This window comes from Cotesia glomerata, linkage group LG7, assembly GCF_020080835.1.
Source record: "Cotesia glomerata isolate CgM1 linkage group LG7, MPM_Cglom_v2.3, whole genome shotgun sequence".
Lineage (NCBI taxonomy): Eukaryota > Metazoa > Arthropoda > Insecta > Hymenoptera > Braconidae > Cotesia > Cotesia glomerata.
Window position 1 is genome coordinate 6,863,863 of NC_058164.1, and position 15,398 is coordinate 6,879,260.

Genomic DNA, 15,398 nt, shown 5'->3' on the forward strand with positions numbered 1-15,398 from the left:
TGAAATGTAATAATATAAATAATAATAAATAGATTCGTTAGCGTGATGGTGGATGTGATAGGAAATCCTGAGTGAGTTGAAATGGTCCGTTTACCCAAGATGATTGTCAGGGGTAGAAATGCCGCACTGGTAAATCTCAATATTCACTAAACCGTCATGAATATTCTTGGCACGCGGATCTAGTCACCGAGGGTACAAAGGGGAGGAACCACCACCATCACCACCACCAGTTTCAATGAATTTCGGTTTGTGCTTAAAGGGGTCGCGTGCGAAACTCCCGGGGCTTTCGCATCCTCGCCACCGTCTGACTCACTGCTCTATAGAGCACGGGCGTTCGAATTATATCCTCTGTATATCCACTATCTGGTCTAGTCTAGTCTAGTCTAGTCACACAAACGCCAGCATACTCTAGTGCTTCACAATATAATCTTGCCGATGGCCAGAGACAACCCCTTCGACTCTGGGCAAGGATGCGCTCATTATATAAATCATACAATCTATTACTTAAAACCCGTATTATGCTTTTATTACGCCAGCTTTTTTATGCTAAACAAAGTTTTAAAAGTTAAATAAAATAGTATGAAGTGTACAGAAAACTTTGAAATGCAATTCAAAAAAATTTTAAAGCTTTCTTCCATCCGTACTCGTTCTCAAAAATTCATCGTTGGTAATGGGGAAAAGAACTCGTACATCCACATCCACAAAAGGACTCACTCTCAATGCCCCGAAAGAATGTGTATTACATATAAACTTATATTTAATATATACATATATAGATCCCGGCGATAGATCTCAGCTGTTGAGCAAGTCGACATGAATTTTTCTGAAAAAGTTTTCTTTAAACTTTCACAAAGTTTTCGAGAAAAGAGTTGAGAATGGAGAAATACAATGCACTATAAAAATAACATCCTTTCAACAGGGACTTTTACGAAAATATATTTCCCGGCAATTAATCATTCACATCAACCTAATTTTAAACTCATAAATTATTGGCTCACTTTTTATTTTCTATCATCCGTTTCCTCAGTTTCCTCCTGCACTAAATTTCTCCCATTATTTTATTCAAAATCCTGTAAAACTTTAAATAACGTGGAATGTTGAAAAATATGCTAAAGAATACAGAGCCTGTATAGCTTGTGGTGAACTTTTGTATGAGGGAATATAAACGCAGTAGCTGAGTAACTGCGTTTTAAATCTCCAAGAGACGCGTCTTGAGAACAAGATAAAAAAGAAAAAAAAATATAAAGTAAAATAAGAAAAAGAAGAGATATAGCAGCTAAAGTTATCGGATCTACATAGTATAGGGTAGTGCAATGGGTTAGCATACGATCAATCTGTCCTGCCTCGATTAAATCACCGAGGCTGCAGAAGGTATATCTTGATGGTTGTGCGACAAGAGTGTTTCTGTGCTGCCTTCTCATATACATACACACATAACTGCATAAATGGATGTGTATGTTAACGCAAGGCGAACTCACGCATGTTGATTTTGATCGTCAATGCGTATACAGAGGCGAGAATACTGCAAAGTCAACAACAAAGGGCTCGAGCAAGTGTGATGCTCCTACGATTTACCTGCTCCGAGAGTGCCTCACGTCTGCAAGCACATATGACGTTCATATATGTGTGTACCTATGCTAACTCAAGACAAGAAAATGCTCTTATGGACGTCAAATGCAACGTCAACCTCTCTGTGCTTAAATGTCTATTACTGGCGTGATATTTAGATGTGACGTCCTTGTCGTGGGTGGATTCACGGCGATCAGCTATCAAGTGCTTGTATTACCAGACAATGGCTTTAAACGTGTGCTTATTCTTACAAGATAAATTTGATTGGTAAGAGGCTTTAGCAAAAACAGATTATTTATTCATTTTTACGCTGCAGAAAAGGCAGATCGTCAATCGAATTAAATTCTCGATCAATCTGTACTGTGGCATCTCTTGATAATTTTAATCCTTAAAAATGAAAAGCTCATCGAAGTTGGCTTGTTCTGAAGATAAGTATGAAGATGAATAATGTGCACCAGAATAAGATCGCAAAGTTTTATTGAGCATGGATGTATGTTGGATTTAGATGCAAGTGAGTGGATTTGGATGCTCGTATGTTATGGGAAAGGGGCTCCAGAATTTACAGGATGTGTACACATCGACACAGCCAATAGCAGGAGCCAGAGCTAGGAGGATCTGAACTTGTAGTTGAGACAGAGACGCGTCATTTGAATACGAAATTCGAATGCGTTGACGAACCGCGCATACATCAGTCTACGTCTGTTTGAACTGGTCCCTCTATGGTAATGTTCACGAGCACCACGATACAACTCATGGTTACACGCACGTTGAGTAGCTGATAGCGACTAGGGAGCAGGAGAATGAGAGCAGTACTCGATGTAAGTACCCGGGTATACTCAATGTATCTACAAATGTATAGACGTACTGATCCATCGTTGCTCTCTTGTAAACGATACAGCCAATTCTTTTGACACGTGTGTTCAAAGGATTTCAATGCAATATACACCCCGTATATTTTAAAGCTCTCCATTTATGTTTCTATTGTTGCTACTGCTCATGGATATATATCATACTTAAATCGATCTTTTTCCAAGTGAAAAATTATTCCACGGTTATTACGACCTTTTTTATCGGGTGTCAAATAATTAAAATTATTCATAATTTATGATGAATGATTGATAAATTATGAAAAGAGGCTATTTATTTTTTCGGGTTAGAGCACCTACACAGTTTTCGGTTAAATAATTAAAAAAATAATGAAACAAACAAGAGATAAGATGTATATCTGAATTGGTTTGTAAATTGAGATGGTGTTTAAATAAAAAATTCCACAAGATATTCTGTTGGAAGAGTAAAACTGCCATGAATTGACTGTGTAGGATGCTGAAATTGAGAGGTGAAAAAAAGTAGATCGAATATCAAGATAACTGCCTCAGTGCCAGAGGGCAGGTCGTGAAAGAAAGAACTGCCGAGGAGGTTCAAGAAAATGAGAAAGGTGACACGGGTGCTGGCGCAAACTTTAAATGACTTTCACTGTTTTAAAAAGCTAAGTTAGCAAAGAGACTAGTAGTAGTTCACCCTCTACTCGTCCTTGTCCTCTACTCAAGTCTACGCCGAGAACGACCGATACTCATCCTCCAATTGTGCTCCAACTTTCTCTCACTCAGTGGCAATTTTCCAGCACCTCTACCAAACCCTCTTCATCTTTAGCATCACTCCCCCGATTCGAGCGCTCCCTGGCCCCGGTTTTTATCTCATTCCCATTTTCGTATCCTCACACACACACACACACACACACACACGCACACACTTGCACACCGACTTAACTTTTATGTGCTCTTGTAAATGTACACAGTGTTTACAAACGTTAGGTGGCTCATAATGGTACTTTTTACGTATTGTCATTGTGAAAATACAAAACTAAATTGTGGAAACTTTGCAGATAGTTTTTCTGCTTATTCAACTTGTTTTTTTTCTCTCCCCCGTCTTTCTCTCTTCTCTGTCTTCTCATTCTTGTCCGTGAGCTACAGATACGGTTTTACTAAGCTTATGGGCGCACACCACCACACTGCTCTTCTTTTCGCGGACAAAAATTTCCTCTCAGAAATATACTTACTGCAAATGATGCTATTGTAATAAAATAAAAATAATAAAAACAAACCCCAGAGATAATCGTCTTTGTAAGTAATTTTAGTTTATATATTTATACGATGTGCTTTTGTTTTTATTATTTTTCACCTGTTGAATTTATCAAATAAAAGTTATAATAAACGTCCATTGATTCGTGTCTAGGATTAAAAAATAGAAGATTTACTCTTTTATCAGCAAAGTTAATTAAAATTCATGTAATTTTTAGATTCTTTTTTAAAATTTATTGCCCAGTCGCTTCTTGAGTAACTTCTGCAATAAATATCAGCCCATTCGCGTAAAATCATTGGGAAAAGTAAAGCCCGAATGTATTTAAATAAATAAGAAGCTTCAGCGTCAGCGTCTGGTCGCCGATTGAGTAAGAAAATAAGGGCAAAAAAACAAATGTAAAAGTAAAAGTAAAGGGAGTGAAGACTAAACGAAAGAAAAATAGAAAATGCAAGTTGTTGAGTCTGGATTGCATTAGTGGTGGTGGTGAGTGGCTGGAAGACTCGTAAAATTAGCGTATTCCCGACGAGGGGAAGGTTAAACTCGCGGGGAGCCTTTTGCACGGAAGCAATCGCTATTCCATGAATACGAAAAATGTTGGGAGCCTCAGACACTGACGGTGTGCACGTTTTTACCCTCGATCCGGTTCGTTCGTTTCTTCTTTTCGAACAAAACTTCTATTCCAGGATTCTTTTATTCTTATACGTGGTTTATTTTCCCTTTTTCTTACAATCCTTCCCTTCCCATCCCTTATTTCTTATTCCTAAGAAACTTAAGAACATTTTCGGAGAAAAAAAAATACACATATATATGTCTACCGTAAAATAATAACGCTCGAGTAAAGACTTTTCTCCGAAAACTAAGATTCCAAATGAATAAAAAAAAAGTTTTACCGTATATTTAAATTTAAATACAAATTAACGTCTGCGCTGGTAATAATAAGATTCAACAAAAATATTCAATTAACAGCTAGTCGGTGAATTTAATTTAATTTCAATTAATTCCCAGTAATTGTATACTAATGGATAAGGTAATAGGTATTGGTGATTGCTAAATAAATCAATACTTCAACTAGAGGTACCACCTAGTTCTGCTTGGTATTATATCCTCTCTGCTCTATACATACAACATTTAATAGATATGTGTGTGTATGTTTATTTAGTATGTGTTAGAAAGCGTTGAATTCTCCAGTTTCTCGAAAGTAATTTTGAGACGTGCGCACTAGGGGTTTCACTGTTTTCAACTGTTTTGTAATGCTTCGCTAGGGCTGGAAAGGTTTCTTGAGATTCTAGATTCTCGTCGCCGTACCACTGGCACGTAGAAAACTCCAATGGTTGCGAATTTCGTGAAATCCGATCCATCCCGTTGCATCCAGCTACTCAATTTACGTACTGGACGTACACCATTGTCTATCTCCGAGTTTTCATTTGTATTGACATCGAAACCATTCGATATAATTTACAACAAATAAATAACCTACTTGCGATTGCCGAACAATTAAAGCCAAACGTTCTTTGACTTTGAAAGACGTCCAAATTGAATTGAATTACTTACAAATACTCTCAGTACTTCCACTTCAATAGTAATTACTTTTTAGTAACTTATTAATTAACTGAATTTAATTGCGAGGTTATATCCAACTTGTAACGATTGAATGAATTGGTTATTTTAGTAACTTGATAGCTTTTGTTGGCCAAATGTTAAAGTATTACATATCAATTTTTTTTGCTTGAATCAATAATCGATACTTACAGTTTTGACCCATTAATTTATCCAAAAAAGTATTTTTTGTACCTTGTATATAAAACTTTTAAGGATTCTTCAATAGAAAAAGAGAAAAAGAAACATAAAAATTATTTTATTTATAAAAATATTTAGTCTATAAAATTCCAGAGTACAAAATCAAAAGCATAAAAATTGACTAAGTAATTTGTCGCGGTTCTTTGAAATTGAGTCAATAAAAATTTACAACCTTTTTTTAACATCTCGTTAAATTTCAACCGAATGACCAGTAAAATTAATTCCCCGTGAATCACCAGAAATAATTATTGTTTTATTATTTTTAATTTATTCCACCAGACAGCGAATTATTTGGCATATGTATTATTCAATAAATAATTCCATGAACCATAAAGTCAGTGGAAAAAAATTCGAATGAATCAGAGACCCCGGTGGTAATCATTATCATGCAAAGTTATTGTGTATATATTAACCGAGAAGAAAAAATAATTCTAACAATGAACATAAAAGTGATTTCTTAACGATTCCCGAAATATTGCGGTCACATAATCAATGATACGTATTTATATGTATTTCTGTTCGTTTTTTATAAATTTTTGTCGGATTCAATCGTTGATCGTTTCCGACAAAGACACAGAGGCGGGGGATTCTGAAGAACGTGGGCCGGAACCTGAACCGGTTAGTTGGTGAATACCACGCAAGAGATGCTGCAATCATCGAATACCCGTTCGTATACTCTTATACGTCTTATATTCTTCTTCTTTTCTCTTATATTTGCCTCAGCAAAGTATGTGCTCTTTTCGAGCCACCACCGTGTGACATATAGGAGTCAGCTCGAAAGAGAACAACTCAAGAGAGAAAGAGGGAGAGGATAGTCGAGACCCAAGGAAAGGCTGAGGAGACCTGAGAGAGTCCTTAATAAATTCTAGATGCTATCTCTGGTAATGGCCATGTAAACTAATTTTGGTAACTTGGTCCAAATGGTAGGTCGTCGAATGATCCCAGTCGATCAGATGTTTTTTTAAAACACACGCATCACTCCGATTTGATCGTCCAGCCTCAATTTAGTTGTGTTTTCTAAATAGTATTATATATACACGCCTATAAATATAAATATAAATATATATTCCACTTAACTTTATACACTATAAACATACACATATGTCGCATAAAGAAGATAGACATATCATGCGGGCAATACAAATACATTAAATAAATTTTCAAAAAGCAAATAACAATAAAATACCTAACAAATTCATCAGTTAAGTGATAATACACCCAACTCGTTTTAATAAGCTAAATTTTATTTTTATTTTTAATCAAACAACAGATCCGGGAAATAAATTTTTAAAAAAATACATGGATGATTTTTATACGCACCATACATGAAAATTTTATTTATTTTTGTATACTAGCAATCTTGCAGTCACTATGTGACTGCCGTGACTTGTGATTTATAAATAAATAAAATTTTGCTTTATTATATAATGACTTTTGTTAAATTACACTGTACTTTCTTAACTATTGATGTTTTTTAAGATATAAGCTCATCCTGATGTTACATTCATCGAGACCTTTCATTTGAATACCCACATGCATTTTTGATATATTTTTCATATATACATATATATAATATACATAAATATATGAAATATTCGAAAAATTGATGTGGGTACTCAAATGAAAGCTTTTGATGAGTGTAACATCAGGATGAGCTTATATCTTAAAAAATGTCAATAGTTCACAAGATACAAAGTCATTTCTTAATTATATACATTTTTAAAGATATAAGCTCATCCCGATGTTACACATATTGAGACCTTTTATTTGAGTACCCACATGGCATTTTTTATATATTTTATATATATATGGTATTTGTGAAATATATAAATATATAAAATATATGAAAAATTGATGTGGGTTGTCAAATGAAAGGTCTTGATGAGTATAACATCGGGATGAGCTTATATCTTAAAAAATGTCAATAGTTCACAAGATACTCTCTTAATAACATAGATGATGTTTCATAAATTGGCAGGAGGAAAATGAAAAATGTTCTACATGTTTGATAATATTTAAAATAAATTATTGAAATTATTGACAGCAGTAAATGGAAAGAATTAAAAAGAAGAGTTGTTGGACAGAATAGTTATGAATGACGGTGTTAATAATCGTAGCGAAAACCCAAAAATCTCTGCATTGCGACGTCGTTTGGCCCTGTCGTGATGTTCACATCGTCCTCGTTTCTCCTCGATAGTAACAGACGGGCCAATTATCCGGTTCGGTGATACGCTTTCGATCTTCACATTTTATTTATTTTATTTTTTTCTCCTTTCCTCTGTATCGAAATGTCCAAAATCACAGTGGTCAATCAGGAACGGAGACCTAAAGTGAAACATGCGAGCTCTCGCGCTCCGCAATCGAAACGTTAATGGAAAAAAATAAATAAACAGCAGCGACAACAAACACAAAAAAAAAAAAAAACTAAAAACAGAAACAAACTCGGGAAAAATAAAGCAAACAATTGTAAAAACTACCACAATGCCAACCTGCTGATTCAATTCAGATAAAAGATACATGCGCTATTTTATCTCCGCAATTACGTGGGAATAATTAAATGAATAGAGGGTATTATGCTCGGTAATGGGATCGTACACGCTTATAACTTATAACAACAAATAAATCTAAAAGAATTTAAAAATATTTTATAATATAAAATAATAAATGAAATGTAGTAAAAAAGGTCGAAAGTATCTCGCCGATAAACGTTAATGATATTGAAAGTGACCAAGTGTACTTTATCTGGACGAGGGAAGACACTGGTAAAAGCCCGCGTGAGCCTTGCTAAGATAGCGGCTGAAAGCTTGCCCCATTAAAGGTATCTAGATACTTCCAGACATTCTTCTTCTCTTTCCTTTTATTTTCTCTATCTCTCTTTCTTAAGAACTTTTGCTTAAGAAAATATCTGAATAATTATCCAACGCGTTACTGCGATTAACATTTTGTTCCACACGGGTCCAACTATATCCCCACACACACAACACACACACTGTAGATATTATACAGGCTATAAGTAAAGGACATTCACCTTTTTCCTGTCTCTAACTTTTTTATGACTGCTCACCCTGCTGTACACAGACTCACACACTCACACACTGAGACACACACACACACACACACACACACACACACACACACACACACACACACACTGACTGTCCATTTCTCGGGAATACCATGTGAGATAGGAATAATCTGTCCACTTGTCCTAACTTTAAATTCAAACTTGTTCCTCGTATAATATATCCCGAAATATAAAAACCTACCAGTCATTACCGTTTGTTTCTCTTAAATAAAATAAAATTATTAAAAAAATAAAACGGCTAAATGATTTTCGGGGATCCAGTCATAATTATTCATAACATAACGTTTATGTATCTAATAATTCAGGCTTTAATTATTATTCAGTTGGTAATATAATATAAATTATAATAATAATTTTAAAAATAATGTTTTGTAAAACGAGACTACTTGTTTATCTTTTATTAATTTTATTGCAATTTACCAACAAGTTTAATACCCGATTATTCAGCAATTATATGTTTATTTAGCCGACTCTTGTTTTCGTCTATTTAAATATTTTATTAATATTGGCTATTGGCTAGCAAGCTTGCATCTTAATTGAATAACATTCACACGATTTATAGTGAATGTTTCTTAGATACAGAAGTAGTCAGCGAGAACCAGTTTGTCGACGGCCGTTATATCCATGAGATGCTATGTATATGCTCCAAGGGGATATTTCTCTCATCCTCAACCTTCTTTTACTCTTATTATCCTTGCTATACCTTTTTCGCGGCCTTTTTTCATTCTTATTTGAGAAGGACTAAGCGATATTCACGCAAGACCCACGCGGAAACCAGTAAATACCCGGGGTACTGAAAAACCCCCACCGACCAAACCAAACAAAGTACATTTAATTCGTCTTATTCTTATCCTTATAAATATCAATATAAAATTAAAAAAAAATCTACACCTTGGATCCATCTAATATATCATTAATCATTACCGCAACATCTCAAAAATAAAAAAAAAATATAATTAATTCCGTCTGGTCCTTTGAATCTATTCGCTAAATATTCCCGGAAGCCGCAATTATTTCCACTCAGTATTTAGCATCGACACTGCCTATTTTATAAACTTTCAAATTAAATCACAAATAAAAAATCACCTTTAAATATGTACAGTGATGCAATCCCAATAACAGAAGCGCTGAAAAAGTATTTAAAAATAAATTTAGCGAAATTACATGCGCTGAATAATGAATTTTTTATTCAAAATTATTCATACAGTATCAAAAAAGCTTTTTGAGACTTATCACCAGCCCACTAAAGTATTTATTTTATTTTATCCACATAAATATAATATTTATTTATTTTTTGTTGTTTTTTTTTTTTTTTTCGATTATGGGTCCCCGAAAAAGCCACCGGTTGGCGGACAAGCCACGTTGAAAAGTACCAAAGTGGACAAGCCGTTCAGTCATCTCGATTTGATGAAATGGTCGGTGGTTGTAATTGAAATCCCATGTTTCCTTTCAGCAGTTTGATACGACGTTGTTACTGCCTCGTAATCGCGCCATAGTCCCACAAGATATCCCGGAACCCGTTCACGTCACGTTCGCAGAACGCAACTAACCCGATCTCATCCCGTGTGTGTGTATAAATATTTACACACACCTTCTACCTACCTATCCATACGAACTTTTCTCGCGTCTTCATCTTCACCTCTGCTGTTCTGGCATCGTCGGCGATGTTGTCGTCTCCGTCATCGTCATCACCGGCAAACCCCTCTAAGCCGATTATCTTCTCAAATATTGAGACGTGCTCATTGGACGAAATCACGGACCTTCGACCAACACCGTCAAAGTACCGGGCTCTGCATTCTGGACCAAACACCAAAGAATGCTTCGTGGTTTCTTATTTTTATAAAACTCAAAGTCACTTTGTTCTCGCGTACTTTTATGTCTTTGTATACAAACATTGTGTGCTTAGTAATAATATTTTACAAGGTAACTAAGACTTTTTAGCACAGACTTGTCACACGTTCGACAAATGTAAAATAAACTTTGCAAAAATTAATCTCTAATAAAATTGAAGTTTTTGATCAAGAAAAAAACAATCTTGAATCAAAAAAATGAAGAATTTTTTTTCTGTAACCAAAATTTAAATTTAAAAATCCCATCAGGTTATCATCAAACATAAGATTTGTGATGATGAGTCACTTTTATCTCTAACCTAGACCACATGTGGTTAGAAAAATGTATGATATTAGACATTACGGAAGCATGACTCCTATATAGTTATACCCACTAGATATAGATACGGATAAGGGTATGGATATGATACGGTGGCTCCGGAAGATGCAAGAAGAATATAATGCGGTAACGAAGCAGCGCAATCCCCCTTGGCGATTTGACAAACTCGATTATTATAACGCGAGACGTGGTTAGTACCGTCGCACTATCACATGTAGGATGTAGGATGTAGGAGCACATACGCACGTGTATTACTCGAAGATATCTGTGCTTTAACCATAACTATGTGTACGTCGAATGAAATTTCGTGACAAGCCAAATTGACAATGCGATATAGCAGTGTGTAATTACATGGAAAAGGTCGAATGTATAAAACCACGACAGACATATCCCGTGGGGCTTTGAGTGTGGTTAATAAACTTAGTACACATCGAATCTAACCGCAACAACGTGTACAACCATAGTATGATGTACTTTTATTTCATACATACGTATTGTAATCTATAAATCCAACTGCGGTAATGAGTGCGTACATATGATCCCTCAGGCAGCTCTCTGCTTTCCGGCAGTATTCCACAGACATTGACTCTCTATACTATACTCATCTCTTCCCTTCACTTCCCTCTGTTTGCTGCATGTAAAGTAATACTCGGAAATCCTCGGGAAATTTTATCGACAATCAGTGAGCTGTTTCCCGCAAACGCTGTTATGCGCGGCGTTCAAATACCTGGAATGTCGGTTTGCTATTTTGCTCTACACACTCGTGATTATTGGGATGTAAAGAAGATTCGACAGTAACGGGGCGAATATGTCGACTATTTGTTCTTCATATTTAACTGTTCGTCGACGGTGCAGTAAATGTGAAATTTAATAAACCGTGGATGGGGCCGTGACCAAGCATTTTTGTTGGTAACAAAAAACTCCAGTCATTTAGAAGAATACATGCATTTAATTTGATCAGGCATTGCAGAATAACCACTTTAGCACGTGATTAATTTGGTAAACAAGTAATTTTGTGTTTTGTTAGTTGTATAATGAAGGCTCAGAAATCGAAGAACAAGAACAAGAATGAGAATGAGCGAGTAGAATAGAGGAAGACACAAATGAAATAAAGTGACTTGCAAAGAAGCCTTTGGAATTGTAGGGGCATCTAATGAGGGTGGACCGCCCTGTAAGTCAAACATCAAAACAGCTACAAGAACAACTGACCGGAGAATGAGGATGAATGCAAAATTTGCATCTCGAGTCCCTGTAAATAGTTATCCGAAATGACAGTTGAATTTCGGGCCCGGCGAGACGTTGTCTGATGGAAAAGATGCTAAAAAGATGTAAAAAATGGTGATCGGTGGTAATAATCGTTGGAGCGAGTACTAGTTGGAGTTTAAGCAGTAGCTTCTGTTTCTGTTTCTGTTTCTGGTGGAGCAAGAGGAGCAAAAGAAGGAGAATGTTGGAAGAAAGGACATGAGATATAAATGTTCGGGTTTGGAATTGTGTAGGCTAGCCGGCGTGGTTGGTACGCCGAAGACGGGCCAAGTTCATCGTTTGTCTTGTCTGCAATTTCGATTGAAAATCCAACCCAAGTAATTCTTGTGCTGCTTCTTATATTCTTTTCCGTCGGCGGGGCATTGTACCAGCGGACAAAGCGAAATGCCAAGTATACATGCAGACACATACACACACACTCGAGGACGGAGGAAGAAGTAGAAGTTTGAGAAAAAGAACAAGAGAAAGACTCTCTTATCCAATGGAAGCACACGGGTTTCCGAGGTTTGACAATATCTCCCGATGAACGGTCGGTTGTTCTATAGGTAGCATATCTATCCACTGCTCTCTTTCCTTCCCCGCTGATCGCTCACGTTGAACGATGGGTGATGGTAATGTCGAAGGGTGGCTGGGGGGAAAATAAAGATTATAGACCAGGTCGTATGATCCTTGGGATATATAAGTCTCGAATGAAGGACGGATAAGGAGAGAGTACTGAGTAGAAAGTAAAGTAGTGTAGCAGTGTACAGCAAAGCCGGGGAGTAGCAGAAGCTGAAGCAGAAGCAGAACCAGCAGAGGGTAAAGGGAGCCAGAGAAGAGGATTTCAATTTTAATCTCGAGAATGTCCCTCTCCACCGGCATCATGCTCCGCGCTACTATATACTATATACTCTCTTCTCTTCTCTCGATATCTTTTTTAATAATAAAGCCCTGCTCATAAAACTCGTTCCGTGATATCTCTACGTCGCTGTTCAAATTCACATAAATTACTTTGTACAAGTCGTATAAAAAAATCAGTGAAGCATTAAATATTGATATCAGGGCGAATAATTTAAGTGAGGCGAAAAAAATTTGTCGCGGTTATGTATATGTATATTTATAATGGCTATTTGTCTGTGTGTATCTTTCTCAGAGAGCCAGCTCCCAGTGTGGATGATTCTTCCGAGGGAAGAAGTGTGTGTGTGAGGGTATAAAAAGCTTTCCTAAAAAAGAATAAGAACAAGGAGAAGAGACGCGTAAATAAGAGGAGAATATGGCGTGGGATTTATCCTATCATATCCGCGTGTACACATGGCTGAATGTGCCTCTCTCGATTGCCCGAATATTCTTCTTGCAAAGTGTGCGCGAGTGTGGCCGACACACCCCGACCTGAGGCGTCCCGCGCCGTCACGCGATACACGATGAAGAAGGCTCCTCGTGTTCAAAACACGCGATCAACCATATATACTCAAACTCTTTCAGTGCTATGTGTGTTGGAGGGGGCGCTGGCTAGCTGGCAGTGTCTCTTTCTGCTTTCTGCTGGTGGGTTGATCCACCACCATCACTATCACCATCTTACCGGGCGAGGAAGCGACCAACAAGAAGAAGAGCCTCTTCTTTAACCAACTCCTGAGCCACCGAAGAAAAACAAGAACAAGAAAAAGCTCAAGTAGGGCCCCTACAATCTTTCACATTGAGGCGGCTGCAGGAATTCCTTTTTTTCCTCTTTTTCCTCCTCAGCTACCTCGCTATCTTTCTCTTTATAAAACAGCATCTTTCTCCCCTGCACGAGGATTTCACCTCAAGTATAAATGTGTATAGCAGCAGCAGCAGCAGCAGCAGCAACAACAGCAACAACAACAACAACTACAACACCAGTCCGCTAGTGTGAGCATACACAACTCTTTTATCTTCTTCTTTTTCACGGGTTTATTTCGTACGCCACCGCGCATCAGCTTCTCGGCTTACCTGACCGGAGCCGGCGGCTCGTATCGATTCGACAATCATAATATACGCACGAGTGTTCAGCCTACTGGAAATCAAGTGTTGTCGACAACGCGGTAGGCTCTCTCCCTCATCGCCAATAATAATCCCTCTTGTACACGGTCTATTTTCTACCATTTGTTGTTATTATTATTATTATTATTATTTTATAAATTCGTTCTACCTTCGATATTACATTATTATTTCGAGGAGGTAAAATAATCCCGATTCCAATCCGTTGTTTGGTAAATTAAATAAAATAAATCCGGCATTCTATCTCCCGGAAAAATATATAAATATTTAGCTGCTTTTCTGCCATTGACGTCTCGGTCCATAAAAGTCTCGCGCAATGTGTCTCAGTATTTATGATGATAATAAATAAAAATTAAATTAATTTTATAAAGATATCGAGATCGGCGGCATCAGTATGTTAGACGATAAATCGCGAGTCACTAGTGCGAAAAGACTTGCACCAGTGGCTAGAGCGATGTCATAAATTCGAAGCACGCTCCGCGCGTGCTAAGGCTCGACGGCTACCGGAAACGATTTGCCGAACGCGTCCCGTTCTGCTATATGTGAGCCACGTGGCTAAGTCCCGACTTATACTTACTTACACTTATATTATTTATTTATATACACACGAGGTACAAGAACAACAGCAAGAGCTCCCGTGAAAGCCCTCGAAAAAGTTTTCCTTCTATGGGCCGACTCTGCCTTTTATTTATATTTTTCTATTTCTGTATAAATAACACCGCTAGAATATGCACAATTTATCCGAGGAGTGATGAAAGGCTCGGGGTTGAATTTTTGTGGTAAATTATTAACATTTCGCTCGTGTTATTGATTAATTTTTTTTTCTTATCCAATTTTAAAATAAACAGCTTTTTTACGACTTTTGCGATTTATGATTTGATAAAAAAAAAAAAATATTTTAATTGTCGCAGCAAAAGGGAGATCGAGTGCGTCTCCGAGGGTTAACATAGGGTGTTGGCTCCCGCATTGTCATACATTCACACATGGTTGTCATTTATCACCCGAATCATTCTTTTTATCTCAATATCCTCTGGTCCTTTACATTCCCCAATTATTTCGAATCCCTCTTCTCTGTATATTTATTTGTCCGCGAAATCTCAATTACAATTAAAAATTTTAAATCTAAAATACATATGTCGTTTCCTCCCTGGTCTCTTAATCGCACCGTAAATTTTCCCAATTAAATTGCGAGTTAAAAAACGATTATTATTATTTTAAAAAATTCCTCTTATTTTTTTTAATCACCTGTAGGGTATTTCTCATAAGCAAACAGTGCTACACTCATACTCATATTGTAATTTCCGGTTAAATTTCCTCTCGGGTCTCTTGATTCCGCGGTAAATTGAAACCCGGTAGGTAACGGGGGAAAGGAGCGAATCGCTCTCGGTTGAAAGTAGCTGCTCGCGGAAATACCACAGCCGTATCCTTCCCCCCCCCCCCC

The 15,398-nt window shown here is 36.9% G+C and overlaps 1 protein-coding gene across 1 annotated transcript in view; it reads left to right on the forward strand.

The window, feature by feature from the left end:
- The window catches only part of LOC123269366 (latrophilin Cirl-like), a 256,846-nt gene that overhangs the window by 28,686 nt on the left and 212,762 nt on the right, over positions 1–15,398 (forward strand). The window lies entirely within an intron of this gene.